At 33.4% G+C, this 11,842-nt stretch overlaps 1 non-coding gene across 1 annotated transcript; it reads right to left on the bottom strand.

The window, feature by feature from the left end:
• Positions 1 to 2,996: 2,996 nt before the first annotated feature.
• Positions 2,997 to 3,103, bottom strand: LOC113593109 (U6 spliceosomal RNA). The gene has a single exon (XR_003413169.1). It is a non-coding gene; the product is annotated as a U6 spliceosomal RNA (small nuclear RNA).
• Between the last annotated feature and the right edge of the window lie 8,739 nt (positions 3,104 to 11,842).

Below are 11,842 nucleotides of genomic sequence, written 5' to 3'. Positions count from 1 at the left end.
ACTTTCTAAGATACTTCAAATAAAATTTTAACAAAGCATCACTGTCTCTTTTGTGTTATAATACTAACATTTAAAATAAATGTGCCTTAGGATGGAACTGACATCAATAGAACAATACTCCCCAAGAGAAGTTGCAAAACACCTCCTACTGAGTCTGAAATATTAAAAACTGGTTCATTCTGACCACCAGGGATATAGTACAGTGCCAGTACACAATGTACAACTGCATACAGTTATATTAATAAAACATGAGTAGATTTACAATTCACCAAATATCAGGGTATTCTTGAAACTCAAAGAAGTAAATGTGGGGCATGTGAAAAGAAGGCACAGTCTCTCAGGCTCTGGATACAAGAGTGGCTATTATTAGGAGTTTGAGGGTGAATGAACAGAAAAGAATCAGAATTCTTTAGAGAGTATTCTTCAAATTCTTCCATCTTAGGGGACAGCTACAACATAATAACATTTAACTAAAGAAGAAATTAAAGAAGTGGCTTCATAAAAAATTAAAGTGTGATTTCTCTGAGACTCATCTCCATGCAGGGGCAGAACCACTATCAAAGTTAGACCCAAAGGAGCTTTCTATAATTCATTACAAAGAAGCACCACCTAGGGATCTATTGGGCATTGAAGAACTCTAAACTCCAGTTAGAAACTGGAAGAGGCTAGAAATCCAATTGGTACCAAGTTTTATCCCAATGGATCACAAAGATATTAACAATACCCTAGCCTACACACAAAAACTAGATTATAACAATAAAACATACAGCTGGGGCAGAATTTAAAAGAGGCCCTTCCATTTAGTCTCTGCAACAACTTCCAGGTCTAAGTAAGTTGTTTGAACCCAACCTTATATTTGAACCTAATTTGATGTACATTAGACATTGCAGTGTATATTACACATTTTTATACACATAATACACTTGGATAGTGCACACCTATGTGAAAGGTTCTGTGCCTTTAAAACTGACAGTGACAATGAAGCCAACTTCAGGTGTCATATATGAAATGGAAAACTTACTATCAAAGCAAAGACAGAAGCAAATTCTCAAATGCGTGCCTCTAGCCTAACAACTACTATCTTCTGTTTGCTAACCAGTCCTCGGTTTAAGCTAGAGTGGATAGATGGCTTCTCCACTACTGATTAGCTGTAATGGGACCTGTTTTCTCATATATAACATGAGAATATAATAATATTTGCTCCCCATAAGGGTAGTTTGTGGAGCTTAAAGAAAACAGTTAAAGGGGCGCCTGGGTGGCTCAGTCGGTTAAGCGTCTGACTTTGGCTCAAGTCATGATCTCACAGTTCATGGGTTCAAGCCCCACGTCAGGCCCTGTGCTGTCAGCTGGGAGCCTGGAGCCTGCTTCTGATTCTGTGTCTCCCTCTCTCTCTCTGCCCCTCCCCTGCTCACGCTCTGTCTCTCTCAAAAATAAATACATGTAAAAAAAAATTTAAAAAAAAAAGTTAAAAGTGTCTATTAGCATACCCTAGAACAATGCTGTCCAATAGAAATGCAACATCTTTTATATCTAATGCATATTTTATACTTAGAGTACATCTCAATTTAAGCCCCACTTCAAGTACTCAGTAGCCACATGTGACTAGTGACTACTATATTGAACACTGCAGTCCTGGAATATAGTTAACATTCATTAATACCTTGGTATTACTGGTATTGGTATTATTATTACCCTTACAAAAACCCTAAACTGTGTTTATAACTGTTCATAGAATTATAAAATAATTTTAAATCCTTTGCTAATTTTCAGAATATACAGGTTTCCAGTGATGCTACAAAAGCTTATAAAAATGAAGGCAGATATGCACCTTAATATGTTAGGAAAAAATACAAAGAAAATTTTCAAAGAGCATGGCAAACATTAAATAAGAGAAAAGTTGAATAGACATGGAGGAAATTTTCAGATACAGCATATATTTCGAGAAAAGGTTTTTAGAAGACAGGATTTAAGGCTATAAAACATAGGTCCAAATTTTGGCTTATAGCTAATATAGTAGGAATTATTAACTAAACTCTCTGCTTATTACCCAGAAAATCCAGATAAATTTAAAGGCCTTAGCAAGACAGTTTGGATATACAGTTTTTAATTAAGCAAAATCAGGGTTTATAAGACCTTCTAAAACATAATTATAAGTCAGGGAGCCTCTTTGGCCTGAATCTACAAAGCATTCTTTCACCAGATCTCATTCTGTCAACCCCTAATCATGTTTCAGATACCAACTTAAACTTCCCTTCCTTGGGGAGCTTTTCCTGACTCTAAAAGACCCTGATAGATGTCTATGGCACCTTCTTTTGCTTTATGGTAGTTCTTACCACAATGTATTTCAATTCCAAGAATGCATACCTATTTTTTTCTTCTTGAAGCTTTTTTTTTTCTTATTTACTTTCTATCCCTGAAAGATCTTGTAATTTCCTATGCTTTCAACTATTTATATATATAGTTTCTAAATCCATGTCCAAAACCTGCTGGAATTCTCTACTTTGATATATACAAACTAAAATTATCAACCTATCTTTTCAAAATCTCCTCCTCCTCCTCCTCACTCCTATTTAACAAACTCACTGTTCTCGTGTCATACATACGTTAAAAAAATCTTTAATTCATTCTTGGCTCTTCTTTCACTGTGTCACCCAGACAAAACATGGCCAATCCTGTAGATAGCCCCATTAACCACTGTCTTCAGAACACATTTCCATTATTCTGACTCAAAGCCTCATCAGTTCCTACCTACGTGAACACCTTCTGGCTGGCCCTCCAATTCAAGAGTCTCTCTGACCCCAGCTTGCTGACACCCTGCTGCAAAATTTTCTCTTTTTTAAATCTTTTTGAGTGTAGTTGGCACACAGTGCTACATTAATTTCAGGTGTACAACATAGTGATTCAACTCTATTCGTTATGCTATGATCACCACAAATGTAGCTATCATCTGACACCATACAACACTATTACAATCATTGACTATGTTTCTTATGCTGAAAAGTACGTAATGCTTCACAAATTTGGGTATCATCCTTGCACAGGGGCTTTGCTAATCTTCTCTGTATTGTTCCAGTTTTAGTATATGTGCTGCCAAAGTGAGCACTGCTAAATTCTTAATACATCTGTTTGTCCGTGCTATTCTGTTCCAATTCCTTTGTTTGTCCTAGCATATTAAACCTCTAAGCCTGGCTTCCTAAATCCCCCATAATATGACCCCAAACTATCCTTCCAGCTTTATCATCTACAATATTCTCAGTTAATTAAATGTTCTAGCCAAATTCTCTGTCCCTCTAAAGAATCCCTATGCTTTCTCAATTTCATTATTTTTTCATTTCCTTTGCATAGAAAGACGTCACTCAGACAATATATACCTAAAAATACTTTTTTTAAAAAAACTGATCTTTCCCTGACTTAATTCCCAACCTAAATTTTGAGACATAATTTATATTATTGAGTTCCATCTTTTTTTAAAGGTTCTAGTCAATTTCAAGTTCCTGGAGGGTGGAATCATGTCTTCTTTTTCTTGGTATTACCTTTAATCCACCACCATACAGAAAGTGGTAAAAATATGAATGGAAGAAGAAAATTCACCTGACAATATCCCTGCAAATGTCCTATAGTGAATTAGAAGCAACTTGAAAGGGTCTGGTTATGCTTTAGGTAGAAGAAAGATCCAATTTAGGGTAGGCTTCTTCAATTTGTGGGGAGTTTGAAATACCACAGAGAAATTTAGTACGTAAATAATGGGAAAATATTTGCATGTGGCCATTACCCAACATTTACTAAATGCCTACTGCCATCCTTAAAATATTTCAGAGGCAGAAAGAAGTTCCAAAAAAGATAAAATACTTCATCATCTACAGTATTCAAAACCTCATTCTAATAGGTGGCAGTACTATGGAGAAGTTTCTTTTGAGAATGAAAGATCAGCAAAACCATCCTCACTTGTTCACAAAGCCAACTTTAAACCTACAAAGTTTCCTGGGGTTGAAAAGATAGTAACTCAAAAAGTACTGAGCAGCTGAACTCAAGTCGCCTTTGAATATTTTCTTTTATTTTCAGTAGTTTCTCTGTTTCTTTTAGGCCCATAAAAAAATGCAAACTAGATCTTAGTAGAAAGGAGGCTATAGACTTGCAAATAAGAAATAGGCCATTTGATAATAAGAAAAGCAAAATGCGAGTAAAACAGCAAATGAGATTACAAATAAATTTAAAATGTCAGCTATAAAAAGAATCATGGCTCAAGATCATAACAGATGCAAGTGATTTTAATAATGTAGAAAGCAAGGCCAGAGATGATTGGAAAGAAAACCAAAATAACAAATGGAAACTAAGCAAAATATTTAATTATTGTGGCTGTTTAAAGTTGTACTAAAATCTCTCTAGCTGATCAGAATGTTCTCAGGACATAGAATTTTATCCTTCTTTCATAAAATAAATATAAATCTCAAAAGTTCTAGATAATTTTCCTGTTTTTCTTATACACATAGCATAACACTTATGAATGAATTATGAATTATGAATCATAAATGGTTTATGGGTTTTTTTCTCAAATCACTCAAATCTTTGAAAGACCAAATTGAAATTACGTGTTCCTATACATAAGCTGATTCTTCTTCAAGGCACAAATTTAAAAAAATAATTTAGGGTAAAACTATCACCATAACATGAAGAAGACATTCTGTGTCTTTTATATATACACCTGACATATAGTTAGGGAACGATATGTTATTATGAGAAGATAAATGAGAGTTAGGCACAATATGAGCTTTCCCTTTCATCTCAGTCTTATTATCTATTTCTTCTTCAAAATATTCTTACAGTCTAAAAAAGAATGAAGTTTTTCCATTTGCAACAACATGGATGGAGCTAGAGAGTATAATGCTAAGCAAAATAAGTCAGTCAGAGAAAGACAAATATCATAGGATCTCACTCATATGTGGAATTGAAGAAACAAAACAAATAAGCAAAGAAAAGAGAGAAGCCAAGAACACACACTTAACTATAGAGAACAAAACTGATGGTTCCTATATTGGGGGGGTGGGGGGGCAGGGATGAGGGAATAGTATAGGGATTAGAGAGTACACTTATCATGATTAAAATAAAATGATTAAAATATATAGATACTCTTATAGTCTAGTCACATTTAAACCACTCACATTCCTGTAACATCCCCAAGTTCTCCTATATAACTACACCTCTGCTCCTGCTAATTTGTCTTTCTCATATGGTATTTCCAATTTGTCCACATGATAGACTCCTACTTGTCTTTAAGACAATTCTAGTATCATCTCCTCTTTGAAGCCTTCCCAATCCTTTCCCAGTTCTACCTGATACTTTATATATCATCCATTGTTAATCATCATATTGTATTCTAATTATTTTCAATTCCTTGAGACCAGAAACTGTGCCTCATTTGTCATTGTGTTTTAATACAGGATCCTGCTCCATTGTTATATGAATGTAGATCAAATCCACATGTTTATATGTATGACTGTAAGTTCCTTGAGGTTAGAAGCATTTTGCTGTTCATCACACTACACACAAACCTAACGTAGGCTCTACATGGAATGTTTTCGTGAATCACCTTGCAATCAAGAAAGGACAAAGTTTAAAAAGCTAGGGACTAGTATTTAACCTATCATTTTACAACTGTGAGTTAATATAGATTCATGTATCTACACAAAAGAAAATAGAGTATATACTAAAGATTGCTGAGTTTATTAATATAAACTCCTTCTTGCAAATCATTGTTATCATTATTTCCTGGAAAAACTCAGAAACATCTATATCTTTACAGAGGCCTCTCTCTTGATAAAATGATAAAATTTACTTAAATTTTTGACTACCACAAATAATGTTTTCATAAGGTAAGGAATGAAGGAAACAAACAAAAAAAAGGGTTGCTATTTTCAAAATTATTCTGATTTGAGGCAGTGCAATATCATGGGAAAGTCAGTACAACATAGTGCCAGGGTTGGATTCTCAGCCAACTCAAACACTCTGTGCTTGCAAACTCAAGCAGTTTATTTAACTTCTCTATGCCTCCATTTCGTCAGCTGTAAAACGGGGGAAAAAATAATAGTGCTCCCCTCAGAGCATCAATGCAAAGGTTAAAGTTGTTACAACTTTTGTAATCACTATGTCTGGAACATAATAAGTTCTCAATAAAATGTAAGTGATTATGATATTAATATACCAGATAATCTTCAATAACAGGAGTGAAATTCCACTCTTTCCAGTGTGGGAAGATAAAAGCTTCCTGATCCCTCCACATTACCTGGCTAACCAAAGATGTTCTAAATTGCTATAGTCCTTATGAAACAAGCACCCCCATGCCTATCAAATTGTTCTTATTAGGCACAGTACCTGGAAGCCATGGAACTCTCTATGGAATACTGTGTCTTTTTGCAGAACAAATGAAATATGATTACATTTAATTCTATCCTACATACCAAAAAAAAAAAAAAAACTTGACTAGCATAAAATAGTGTTATATTGTAGCATACATATTACCACAGATGGTTCTCCCAGAACAAAATATGTGGCTATTAGTTATTGATGATTATTCTTTTGGTACTTATTTGGCATACTATCTCTAATACTCATTATTATGATTAATAGTCCCTGTAACTAAAGAAAACCTATATTTACATCTTAGAGTTACTTTCTTTTTATTTTTTCTATGCATAATTTTGAGTTAATTTGTTTACTTTTCATGGTGTAATTATTGTATAAAGACAAATTTGTAACCCATTTTCTTCTTTCTCCTTATGATACATTCTTCCACATTAATGTAAACTATTCCACTATTAATATAAATTAATAATGTATAATAATTTAAATGGCTACATAACAGTTATCACTTAAATATTTTCCTATTTTTGAACACTTAAGTTGTTTTATTTTTATTATAAATAATGCTACCATGAACATTTTCATGCACACTTTGTTTTCCTGCCTAATCCTCATTTCTTTAAAGTCCCAGAAAAAGTTTAAGGTACTGAAAAATTTTAAGATAGAAGAAAAATTCAAATTAAAGAATTCAACACATTAGTTTAGGATATGTTTCCTATAAGTTGAGAGTAAATTAACCAGCAGCAAAACATCTTGTGCCATCTTGAGGACTACCAATGTTCCATAACACACGTACATAATTAAGTTTTTTAAATCTGTGTTCAAAAAAAAGAAGAAAAAAAGGGATAAAGTGGACTTGCTGGTTGGGGAAAATGATCTAGAGATAATAGAAGGAAAGCAATATTGTTCATTTCACATCTTCTGCCATTAAGAAGAATTAATAAAACTAATATAACACTACCTGTTAATTATACTTGAATTATAATAAGTAATTTTTTAAAAAAAGAGTACAATGGATGGAGTGCCAGAAAGTACTATAAGTCATTTACATATATTATCTCACTTGATCTTCATAAGAATTCTCTGAGCCAGGTACAGCTCTTATTCCCATTTTTCATGAAAAAACAGTCACAGAGATGTTAAGTAGCTTGCCAAATATCAGACAGCTTATTATTACTAAAACCAGACTTCAAACCAAAGCTGATCAACAAAGAGCCTGTACTCTTAACCATCTCAGTCTTCTGCTTCCACAGAACACGGAGATAGACCTCAAGTGAAGGAAGTAAGGTTTTAAAAAAGATCCAAACAAGTCAGTTTAAATAAATTCAAAATAAATTCAAATAAAATAAATTCAAATCTACAGGACAAATACTTTATCAACAGTGTTGGTATGTATTTATAAAATATACATATTAAATTGAAAGATGACATATTTAGAAAGAATATGGCAGAATCAAAATATACATAAATTTAAGGATGAATAGAAGGATTTGGTTAATTCCTGAATTCTTGTTCCAATGATCCACAATATGGACACCAATAATATAAAAATTTCTCCATGAAGTTTAGTTGAACTAAAATTCAGTAAGTAGCCACATAACTACTAAAAAATAGAACCATTGACTGTATTATTCTTTAATTCAACTACTATGTGACAGAGGATCATGATCAAGGGAGATAATAGTGTCATTGTCTCCCTATTGACCAGATGACATCTAGAATGTTACAGCTGGCCCTGAGTCTCACTTCCACAAACAGGCATCCAAAGTAATTAGACCAGGATGATTAAGGTCTGGAAATGAGAAGTGAAAAAAAGAAAGAAAAAAAAAGACAAAATGGCACTCAGACATTTGAAGGGCAGTCACCGAGAAAAAGAAGAGTTTATATGGCATTGTTTCAAATACATAACACATTCAAGTAGCTAAAAATTTCAAAGAAACGGACCACTTCAGGAAGTAAACTGCCCTTCATTAGTGGCCAAGTTGAAACACAAAATTGAGAGCCATCTATTAGAAGTGGTAAAAACCTACCCAACACTGAGGAGAAAATTGAACTAGAGTGCCTACGTAGTTTCTTCTGGATACAATATTGTGATGCTTTTAAAATCTGAAAACAAAAACAAATCATAAGATTTCTACAATAATAATAAAATTTAATTGCATTAAACTCTTATTAAAGGTGGTTACTTCCACTGAGGGGTATCTTAATGACATTGCTCATAGGCAATTCTGTTATAAAAACAAAATATGGCTTTTAGCTAGAGAAGAAAACCGTACAGGCAGCCGAGTCTTCCACTGATCCTCCTCTACTCAGAAACCCATTAAAGTAAATCTCCCACATTGGGAATATCTTTAAAGTGACACTCTGCGAAAATTGACTGAAAATTTGACAAAATGAGGGGGAAAACCTGAGCTTTAGTATATCCATTCCTTCCTGAGGAGAAAAGTGCAGATCAAATGAGTTTATTAACAACTTTATAATGCCCTAATGGAATTTTCCTTGATGTACTAATCAATATTTCAGGAAATGGGCATTAAGCCTAACAATCTATCTATGCCAGAGTTAATGCTGATATAACAATTCCATAGTGAAACTTGCTTTTAATTTAGAAAGTTTATCCCTTCTCAGAATATTACCATTAATGAATAATTTATCTGTTCCTGTCTATAAGTGAATTTTAATATGGAAATGGCTCTTGAAGGCAACCAGAACTACTCTTATAAGGTAAAGAGTTTTGGAAGTTGAAAGAATACTTCCTAGTGAGTAGGTTCTTCCTTGCTGAGAACAATACAATTAATTTTTACAAATCATTAATATTAAATAATATATCCTTAAACAATTATGTAAAAGGTAAGAACATGGATAACTTTGGTGTTTGTTTTTTTTTTAATTTCCCAATAACAAGATTGATGTAGAAATGGCAATCTGGCTTTCAGGAGGACTTCAACCAGAAGGCATTAGAGAAATGGGGAATAGAAGCTATTCCAAAAGAAAAAACAAACAAACAAACAACACAAATTAAGCATGGGGCAAGAAGGGTAGGAGATGGCCTAGATTGGCGATGTCTAGGGGAGAAAGGTTGAAAGTTATTTTACAATCTTATTCTGAAGGGGTTTAACATAAAGTTGGTCAGCCTTTTTAATTTTGGAATAAGATATATATGATCTTGGATTTACTGTAAGTAATTTTTCTCAAAGAATTAGGAAAAATAGAGGATTGAAATAATACTGCTGAATAGGAGTTGAGACAAACAGAAAAGTTTTGGAAGGGCTTTTACAGTGAATGAACTGGATGGTCATAAGAAAGAGATTATAAGATGTCCAGGAATCCTTGCGAGCTCATATAAAATTAGAAAGCATCAGTCTGCCATTCCCACTTTATTGGAGAAGACAGGATAAATTTTTACCAAATTTTCTAGGTAAAATTAGGATAGTCTGCCTTAACTAAAAAATATGTGGCTCTTTTTAATGCTCAAAAAGTTACATTTAAGTATTTTACTCAATTTATACTTTTTTAATATTATTTTTATTTCTGAACTTTATGAATTTATTTGCCTACTCAAACATTTTAAATTTTTCAATCAAAAATTATAAATTACATATAGTCTTTTGCTTACATTTTATGGATTGAGAAAGTGAAGCCTCTGGGTGTTCATTGATTCTTTGAAGTGTATGTTTTAGTTTATTTCTTTGAATACATGTAAGAAATTCTGCCAGCAAAAATACCATCATGAAAATGAAGAAATCTGGATTGTCCGGTGCTAGATCCTACCACCTCAGGAAAGCCAACTGGACACACCTCTTCCCAACTCCATGATTAATTACATTATGTTAGAAATTTAAAATTGGCCATGATGAGAGTATTCATACCCAGAAATTGGCAGAGTATACAGTACGAATCGGAGTTTTCATCTCTTTCTTCCAGAAAGCCAGTTGTTAAAAAAGAAAAAAATAAATAAAGAAATAAAAGAAAGCAAGAAAGAAAGCCAGCTGTTAAATATTTACCAGCATACCACTGGCTCCACGTTAAAAAAAAAATAGATTTTAAAAAAGTTGGGAGGGACAAAAAGAGAAGAAGGAGGAAAGGAGGGAGCAAGGGAAGAAGGAGGTTGGTTAATTTCAAAAGTATGGAGAGTAAGTGCCAATGAACAAAGTTCAGCTAGTGCAAGAGCAAAAGAGATTGACATATACACAAAGAATCTTTAGTTCTGAACCAGAAAAGGCCTGCTTGCTCCTTTAAAAACAGCCTGGACTGTTGCAAAAATCTAAAGAGTAACTGGGCACCCATAGGAGTGGAAAGTCATCCTCAGAGTGACTGAAATTAAGACTTGAACTGGGTGGGCTTCTTGGCAGGATGGTATAAATCCAAAGCCAAAGACTTGACAGACCAGAAATGAATTAAAATAGCTTAAAAAGACAAAACAAGCACCAATTTAAAATGAATATCAAATCAACCATGCTAAGGATCTAACATGTATTCAGTGTCTGACATTTATTCCATTGTTGATCTTTGAATAAAGGTATATGCTGTTCAAACGGGCAGGTCATATTGGACCCAATTTCAGAGCTATTTGGATCTATATAATGAAACATCTCCACTTAAGCTGTGATATGTTTATTAAGGAACAACATCCAGAAGTCAGATAGTTCAAAAATGACATCAGGACCTTTCAGTGTATATTTCGATTGGTTATGGAAAGGAAGAAAAAGGTAATCATCCCCAAGTAATACTGTTTCCTATGAACTACTATTTTTTTTAATCTTTTTTGCAGTTCCTAAAAATTACATTTCTACCATAACCGACCTGGTCACAACTGCAAAATCTCCATGTTATAAGTTACATGTCCCATGTTACACATTACTTGCAATTAAACCACCTCACAGGGGCTAAGTATGCCTGACAGAAGAGAGGCTCCACCAATTTAATTCTAGTTCTGGCATTACTAAATATGTGACAATGGACTCACTATTTAAGCTCTTAGGACTTCTATTTCCTCATTAATAAAATACCTAACTCATAGGATTACCCTGAGAGTAGATGAGTTTATGCATGTGAAGAGCATGGAACAGTGTATGGCATATAACAAATGCTAAATAAATGTTGGTTTTTATTATTTCACCACCTCAACACTAATATTGGTTTCTATGATATGGCTTTTTAATGATGATTATCTGTTTTATCAAGCAAACCCAAATATATGGTGAATCAGCATTATTTTATGGCTATCTTAATAACTCAGCTGCCCTGAAATGGAAAAAAATGACCAATTTTGCAGATATACTTTTGTCAGAAGTACTTAGTTCTAGCAATTCTAATCTGTAATACATTTCTTTGGGACTCTATTAGCCATTATCATTGTTATGTGACTGTGTGCACTTATTATTTCTCTGATATCAAATTTTTCTTAGTCAAAGTAATAGCCTGACACTGTTATGCTGCATTGACAATTCCAAAAACTCAAAGATTTTTTTAAAATAAGGTCTAT

Source organism: Acinonyx jubatus, chromosome B4 (genome assembly GCF_027475565.1).
Source record: "Acinonyx jubatus isolate Ajub_Pintada_27869175 chromosome B4, VMU_Ajub_asm_v1.0, whole genome shotgun sequence".
NCBI classification, from domain to species: Eukaryota; Metazoa; Chordata; class Mammalia; order Carnivora; family Felidae; genus Acinonyx; species Acinonyx jubatus.
The sequence above is the reverse complement of the archived record's forward strand: the minus strand, read 5'-3'. Positions and strand labels throughout refer to the sequence as shown.